Consider the following 9,155-nt stretch of genomic DNA (forward strand, 5'->3'; position numbering starts at 1 on the left):
ACCTGTGGGACTTACTTCCAGTGCTCAACTTATAAATCACATGTTCGAGGCATATGAGCTGCAGATCACACACTTAGGATAGTATATCGCCATCTGGTGTTGGGCTCGTATGCTTGCAGGTTGTTGTTGTCTTCAGAAGAAGTCTTTGGTCACGAGATAGGTGACTCCTCCCTTGGACTACAGTGCGCATGGGCATCCACTCCATCCTCAGATTGTTTTTTTCCGCCATTGGGTTCGGATGTAACTTTTCCAACTCCGGTTGAAAATCTCAAGTACAAGCTTTTCGAAGCGAACAAACTTCTACAACTACATACGAAGCACCTTCACTCGACCTCAAATTCATCGGCTCGATTCCGGACGTCGACGCGGGCTGCTGGGCCTATCCACGCCGTGAGGCCTACGGCTCATGGAAAGGACGCCGTTTAAAAAATGCCCCCAGTGTGTAGCAAACTTTCCGCACAGTGACCATCACAAAGTCTGCAACCTGTGCCTATTACCGGATATACCTGACCCTACACCATATCCCTCCAAACCATCACCTCCAGACGACCACCTGGGGTTTGGACAACTAGTAAACAGAGCAGCACTTTACCATGGCGTCACCATGCACTCTGATGCACCAGAGGAAGACTTCCTCTTAGACACTTTTTAACAGTCTCAGAAGTCGGTACAAATTTTACCTATGCTTAAAGGGGTGATAAAACACGCCACAGAAGTATTTAAAGACCCCGTCCGTGCCATGGTGCTTAACCCAAGAATTGAGAAAAAATATAGACCTGCCCCAGAAGATCCTTGTTACATCAAAGGGCAGCTCCCACTGGATTCTTTGGTCGTTTCCAACGCAAGGAAACGCGCCAACTCCCAAACCACTGGAGATACACCACCCCCAGACAAAGAATCCAAACTATTAGAAGCCTCGGGCAAACGGGTAGCAGCACAAGCTGCTAATCATTGGCGTATTGCCAACACCAAAGCCCTATTAGCACGCTACGATAGGGCTCACTACGATCAGTTGGAGAATCTGCTACAACACCTGCCAGACCAATACAAGACCCAGGCAAATGACCTTATATAAGAGGGAAAACTTATCTCAAATGCCTCAATTAAATGTGCACTTGACGCTGCAGACACCGCCTCTCGAGCACTAAACACAAGTGTACTCCTTAGAAGCCATGCCTGGCTACGAATTTCAGGCTTTAAGCCAGAAGTACAAAGTACCATACTTAGCCAACCTTTTAACCAAGAACAGCTGTTTGGCCCAGCAGTTGACACTGCACTCGAAAAAATGAAAAACGACACCGAGACTGCTAAGTCCATGGGAGCATTGCAGTCTCCACAACCACGTGGCTCCTTTCGACGCTCCTTCTACAGAGGAGCCTCTAAGAATATCGGAGCAGACACCTCCTCTACGTTCAAAACCTCTACACAAACATCTCCTAGTAGAGGATATTTTAGAGGAGGATATAGAGGAAACAACAGCAAGGGACGAGGTCGAGGCAATACCAACACTCATACCTCCCCCGCCACAAAACAGTGACTTTCCTCCACTCCCCCAGACCATTCCACTCCAGTCGGGGGAAGACTCAAACAGTTCCTACCTGTCTGGAACTCCATCACAACAGACAAGTGGGTAAGACAAATTATCCTGTATGGTTACTGCCTGGAACTCACCACTACCCCTCCACACAAACCACCCAAGCAGCGTTCCATGTCACCAGACCATCTTACACTCCTCAAACAAGAAGTTCTCTCATTGCTTCAAGAACACGCAATAGAACCAGTTCCCTTACAACATCAGGGTACAGGGGTATACTCACTGTACTTCCTAATCCCCAAAAAGGACAAGACTATAAGACCAATACTCGACCTCAGACTCCTAAATCTGTACATAAACTCAGATCATTTCCATATGATCACTCTTCAGCAAGTGCTCCCACTACCACAACAAGGCGATTTCCTTGACACACTAGATCTCAAGGACGCTTATTTCCACATTCCCATACATCCTGCTCACAGGAAGTACCTAAGGTTTGTGGTGGACGGACAAGACTGATTTGCATATGGCCATGTCTAAACTGGTGTGGTGTAGTGGGCAAAAGAACGATGGATTTAACCCAGATCTCTTGACTGGGGGAGAATGTATGCATTGTCAGCATTCCGTCCATCATTTGTTTGTTGTGGTGGACGGACAACACTATCAGTTTACAGTCCGTCCATTCGGGGTAACAACTGTGCCCAGAGTATTCACCAAATGTCTAGCAGTAGTAGCAGCGCATCTCAGAAGACAACAAATTCATGTCTTCCCGTATCTAGACAACTGGCTAATAAAAGCCAACTCATTCAACAAATGCGTTCTACACACTCACCAAACTATTCAAATCTTACACAACTTGGGGTTCACAATAAATTACCCCACATCTCATCTCCAACCCTCACACATGCATCAATATCTGGGAGCCACCATAAATACCTCCAAAGCCCTAGCATATCCCAGCCCAGCCAGGATAGCCAATATACAAGCTCTCATCGTAAAATTTCAAACCCATCACTCTCTTCCAGCAAGAGTGTTCATGCAACTGATAGGCATGATGGCGTCATGCATGTTCATTGTGCCTTATGCAAGACTTCAAATGCGCCCCTTGCAAGAGTGTCTAGCACATCAGTGGAATCAGGCTCACGGACAACTAACAGATCTGGTGTTGTTGGACAGCCGCTCACATCGCTCTCTGAAATGGTGGAACACAATAAACCTGTCCAAAGGGCGGCCGTTCCTCGAGCCTCTTCCACAAATAGTGCTAACAACGGACGCATCACTCACGGGGTGGGGAGCCCATCTCCTAGGACACACCACTCAGGGCAAATGGACAACTCACCAAAAAGTGCTCCATATCAATTTCCTGGAGCTACTGGCAGTATTCCTAGCACTGAAATCATTCCAAATACATCTCCAAAACAAAACTGTCCTCATCCGGACGGACAACATAACAGCCTTGTATTATATACAAAAACAAGGAGGCACACATTCTCTCCAGCTGTCCCAGCTAGCACAGAACATTTGGAGATGGGCCATTCCCCAGAACATATACCTGCTTGCAGAACACCTTCCAGGGGTTCACAATCAGATTGCTGACCTGTTAAGTCGACAGACTCAACAGATCCACGAATGGGAATTACATCCACAAGTCCTACTCCCCTTTTTCCAAAAATGGGGCCAAACAGACATAGATCTGTTCGCCACACACGAAAACGCAAAATGCCCAACCTTCGCCGCCAGGTTTCCCCACCCACAGTCCAAGGGCAATGCGATATGGATGAACTGGTCAGGCAGATTTGCGTACGCTTTTCCGCCTCTCCCACTCATTCCATTCGTGGTACGCAAGCTCAGGCAACAGTCTCTGAAACTGATCCTAGTAGCCCCCACATGGGCACGCCAGCCCTGGTTCTTAACACGGCTGGAACTCTCCCTACTTCCACACCAAAAACTGCATCTCTCCCCGTCCTTACTAACCCAGAACCATGGAGAAATAAGAAACCCAGATCCAGGTCAACTGAACCTAGCGATCTGGCTCCTGAAGTCCTAGAGTTCGGTTACCTCAACCTACCACCAGACTGTATAAATATTATAAAAGAGGCCAGACGACCTACCACTAGAGCCTGCTACGCTGCAAAATGGAAAAGATTTGCCATTTACTGCAATAACAATGATATACGCCCACTGGATGCATCCATACAGAACATCATTTGCTACTTACTACACTTGCAAAGATGTAATTTAGCATACTCATCCATACGTCTCCACCTAGCAGCATTAGCAGCCTACTTGCAAAGTCGTCAACACTTGTCACTATTTAGAATACCTGCTATCAAAGCCTTCATGGGAGGCCTTAAGAGGATTATTCCTCCCAGATTACCACCCTCTCCAGTGTGGAATCTAAACATTGTTTTTACAAGGCTCATGGGTCCCCCTTTTGAACCTCTGCATAAATGCGAACTACAGTTCCTCACATGGAAAGTGGCTTTTCTTATTGCTATCACATCCCTTAGACGGGTAAGTGAGATCCAGGCTTTAACCATACAAGAACCATTCCTACAATTACACCGCAACAAAGTGGTTCTTAGAACAAATCCGAAATTCCTGCCAAAAGTCATATCTTCGTTCCATCTTAACCAATCAGTAGAGATACCAGTGTTCTTCCCAAATCCAGACTCGGTAGCTGAAAGAGCTCTTCATACCTGCTTAGACATTAAAATAACCCTACTTTATTACATTGACAGAACCAAAGCATTCCACAAAACCAAACAATTGTTTGTTGCTTTCTCTCCACCACATAAAGGCAACCCCATTTCCAAATCCGGGATAGCCAGGTGGATAGTTGAATGTATCCAAATATGCTACCACAAGGCTAAACGCACACTAACAGTTCCCCCTAGAGCGCATTCCACACGCAAAATAGAGGCTTCCATGGCATTCTTAGGAAACATTCCCTTAGAAGATATTTGTAAGGCAGCCACATGGTCTACAACACACACCTTCACTAAACATTACTGTGTTGACGTGCAGGCAAAACAACAAGCTTCTGTAGGTCAGGCTGTCCTTAAAACTTTATTCCAAACTGCTGCAACTGATACAGGTGACCACTGCTAGGGGAGACACTGCTATATAGTCTATCCTAAGTGTGTGATCTGCAGCTCATATGCCTCGAACGGAATATGCTACTTACCAGTATGCATCTGTTCTTGGCATGTAGAGCTGCAGAGCCACACACGCCCACCCACCTCCCCGGGACCTGTATCTGTTCCAGCATAGTCTTACTTAGACATTACACATGGACATCTCTCTCTCTTTTTACAAAGTCCATCATTTCCCATCATGGCGAAAAACAATCTGAGGATGGAGTGGATGCCCATGCGCACTGTAGTCCAAGGGAGGAGTCACCTATCTCGTGACCAAAGACTTCTTCCGAAGACAACAACAACCTGCAAGCATCCGAGCCCAACACCAGATGGCGATCTACTATCCTAAGTGCAGCTCTACATGCCAAGAACAGATGCATACTGGTAAGTAGCATATTCCTTCTTGCTGCATGTATACTGCCCTAGTGAAAACATAAATATCTGTTGGATGCTACGATATCTACTAGCAAGATGAGCACTTTGGAGTCAAAGTGTGTGGGCAGTCTACCTGTATCCTTCATTAGCCACAGCATGCGTACCATTGGGCCCACGCTAATTCTGCCAGATGGCCATTGCATGCATGACTGACTTGTATGTTGGGTTCCTGATCTCTACTTTAAACCACCCTTTATGAATAACTGTCCCATTCCCTTCATTCATTGACTACAAAAAAGCTGAGAAATACCATTCCCAATATCTCCAATCCATAGCTTGATAAAGCACTCTCTGGTAACCCCTGAGGCCTAATGCCTGAAGGTGGCAGACCTACGGACAACCCAAACATAGACATATACGGTCAACAAAGTATAATATCACTGAACATTGGGGAACCCGAGGACATCCATGCTCTCTGTGATTGGACGCAAATCTCTGAGATTTAGGATACAGCCTTGCATTTCTATGCATGCTTTAAAGTTACATATACTTTTAAAGCAGGTCTACATTTGAGCACTTGTATGTTTGCTTTGGTGAAGCCTCAGACACTAATGTTCCTTGAAACCATTTTAAGGAAGGCTGAAAACTCTTCCACAAAGATGGTGGCTATGGAGACTAGACTATCTCTCCAGTATTGAGCATTGATATGAATGAGCTTCGTGCCTATTCAGCTTTGCCTGCTCTGAGGTTCGGTCAATGCCTGCCCATGCGCCTCCACCACAACTGAACTGCTTTGCTGTGGTACACTGTAAAACACTTGTAAGTGAATCTTGATGCCCATTGTCGGCAGTGAAAATGGCAAAGAATATGCCACTCATTTTAGCATACAATATGCAGCAATCATTTTACTATAAATTATATCCAGCAATTTGCAATGCAAAAGTTATAGGTTAACAGTGTCAGAGAATACATGGACATCATATAACCTTGAAACAAGTATGTCCAGTATACTGTGCCAACTTGTACATAAACTGTTAAACGTCAACCTGACAACTTATATCACCCTTTTCAGTCCCCTGCCTTCCAGTGATGGTTTAAACACTGGCCCCAAATTGCACTGCACAACCTTGCATAGGAGCAAGCCGAGCTTCCTCGGGGAGTGTTGGGGATGTTTTCTCTTGGAAAATTTGGGAAAATATGGCATGTAGAGCATTTAGCGTCACTGTTTAATTTGTTAAAAAGTCCCATGTTCTAAAGCAGCACTCAGTGAAACGCATGCCAAGCAATACTTAACATTCTCGAGATCTTTGGGCATTCAGTACGCCAAAAATGTTTAGTGAATATGGTTGCAAAATTGCCAATTTTTCAGTGCATTTTTCCTTAAAAAAAATAATTAAGAAAACGGGCGCTTAGCGTCACAGTTTCATTTACTAAAAAGTCACAAGTTCTAAAGCAGCACTCAGTGAAATGCATGCCAGGCAATACTTAACATTCCCGAGGTCTCTGGGCATTCAGTACATTAAGAATATTTTGTGAATATGGTAAAATTGCCAATTTTTCCGTGCAGTTTTCCTAAAAAAACTATTTTAAAAAATGCCGCAGGTGATAAAAATGGTTCAGGGAAAGTCAGTGTCACATCGCCTTTCATAATAAATGCCATAGCATAGTTTTTTTGCTTATTCATGCTCATTTTTCCATCCTGCCCCATTCAAGAAGATCTCAGTAATGTGTTATGACTGCTAATCATGCTGCAGGGTGAAAAACAGAATTTATTTTAACAGTCTTGGGACCGTAGAGCTACAGTTTTACACTTGTGCAATTGATCAGATTAAAGGGGCTTACATTTTCTAACAATAGACACGTTTAACTAATGTAAAAGTATGGGGTTTCCCACAACAATGCTTATCACTCCAATAATAATTTTATATAAGTTTACCTTTAGGATTCTGATAATTTTGTCCCCAGACGTTAGATTTTCAGTTTTCTAAAAAGCCATAATGAGGTCATAATAGCACCAGGGTTAGGCACCAGCATGCTGTGGATACGCACAGTGGTGCACCAGTGTTGCAGCGTGGAACATCAAATTCCCCCTTCGGCACAGACCAAATACCTCAATAGTAAATTCACTCAAATACATTCATTGGTGGGGGCCATAACACCAACACTCACACTCCGTTGATCTGCTTCCCTAGAGGAATAAGCTTCCAAACGCTGACATGAAAGGAATATCTATACCTAACCCTAAATGCGTTGACTCCAACCTTGAGATATTCCCCTCATTAGGAGATGAATCATTTAGTTGTTGTATAGTTTAGTGAACCCAATCATTCATCTATACTTTACTCTTCATTCTAGATTTTCTTCTTCAAATAATCGACACAACACCTGTGTCAATTAATCAAATATCATTTATCTAAGAAAATTGCAAATTGCTAGAAATCATCACTAGAACCGCAGAACATCATATTTACCTAATCTGGCTAAAAGTCGTCCTCTAAGTCAGTCAAGTCGTGAAAAAACCTTTAAATTTCTTCAAAGTCAGGCCGCAATTCAGTCTCTCAAAGATTCAGGATAACAGCTGTCCAGCAGTGTCACCGTCCTCTCCGTCAGCATAACGTCAGGAAATCGAGTTCGTCAAAGAAGAAGAGTTTTTTTAGTTCATTTCCCTACCTACTTTTATAATGAAATTAATGTCAAAATGTATCAAGATCGGGGTTTTGGGAAGTTCTGATTGGTAGTCTTGGGGTCATCCGTTAGAGTTCTCACACAGTCCGCAAAATGAAGTCATCGCACTTGCTGGTTCCGGTTTTACACAGTCCTTTGTTTTATCGTTGGTGAAGCTCCCGGAGCGGCCTTGACTAGAACATCAGCTCCTGGGGTCAGGACTAGGCCACTGTTGCTGGCGGTGACGCATGCGCACTTCACCCAGAACCTCGTGTTGTCAGGAGCAGTCACGTTCAACGTCTCGTTCAGCCATTTTGATTAGGCCGAAATGGGCAACTTAAGCAAAACAAACACAAAAACGTAATTAAAACATGGAAATGACTAATAAAATGTTAATCCCTCGCTAATACCCTTATGTGTAAGTAATTATCTAGCAAAAAGCAACATCCAAAGCGTTTATACTCACTCAATAAAGCACAATTTACAATTACATCACAAAAGCAACATGTATCATGCAATATTCTAATTATCTATTATTAGTATGCATACATATGTTAGTTTACAATTAGTTTAGCCATGCACAGTGCAATTCCCACGTGTAATTATTTTGTTAATATGATTGATAAGTCTTTCACTGCACACAAATTAATAAGATTACTATTAGTTAATTATTTAGATTAATCTAAACATGCAGAATGGGGGGGGGGGGTATACAAAATTTTGTACTACCCGCTCCATCAATCCCCCCTTTGGTGATTATATCACCACACCACAAAAAATTTTGTTTCCCCTTTTACGGAATTTCAAATTGATTTCTTGTTTCATTCATATTTCAGTTTCTCCTGTTTCTTCTCTTTTCGCTGTTTTATACATACTCTCTTTGATTTCTTCTAATTCTATTTCTTCAAATTCTCTTTCTTGTTTCTTATCTCTCCTTAAGTTTTCTCTTTTTAATCTTTTCAGATTTTTATTCTTTTTACTACAAATACATCCTTATCTAATTATTAATACTAAGAAAATCACACATGTTAATGGGAATAATATCTTACCTTTAAATGTACTACCTAATCTTACTACAAAGTCTTTAATAGCTGATATTTTCTTACCAATCTATCTTCTCACAAACACCTTCAACCTCCAGTGGTACAATTTTGTCATGCAATTCTGTAATATTCTTAATATAAATTTTCAAATCTCTACTTTCATCAGGAATGTAAGTACAACAATGTTGAACTTTCAGAATTCCACAGACTCCACCCTCTTTTGCCAATAAAATATCAAGGGCAAGTCGATTTTGCATTACCATAGCACGCATGGCAACCATTTCAGTATTCACCGATAAGAATCCTCCAGCGGTGCTTGTGGACAAGCGATCCACTGTTGAAAGTCTTCTAATTTTGTTTGCATTCAGAGATATTCCCACTGCGGGTATCAGTGCTCCA

Source organism: Triturus cristatus, chromosome 8, assembly GCF_964204655.1.
Source record: "Triturus cristatus chromosome 8, aTriCri1.1, whole genome shotgun sequence".
In the NCBI taxonomy this organism is placed as follows: Eukaryota; Metazoa; Chordata; class Amphibia; order Caudata; family Salamandridae; genus Triturus; species Triturus cristatus.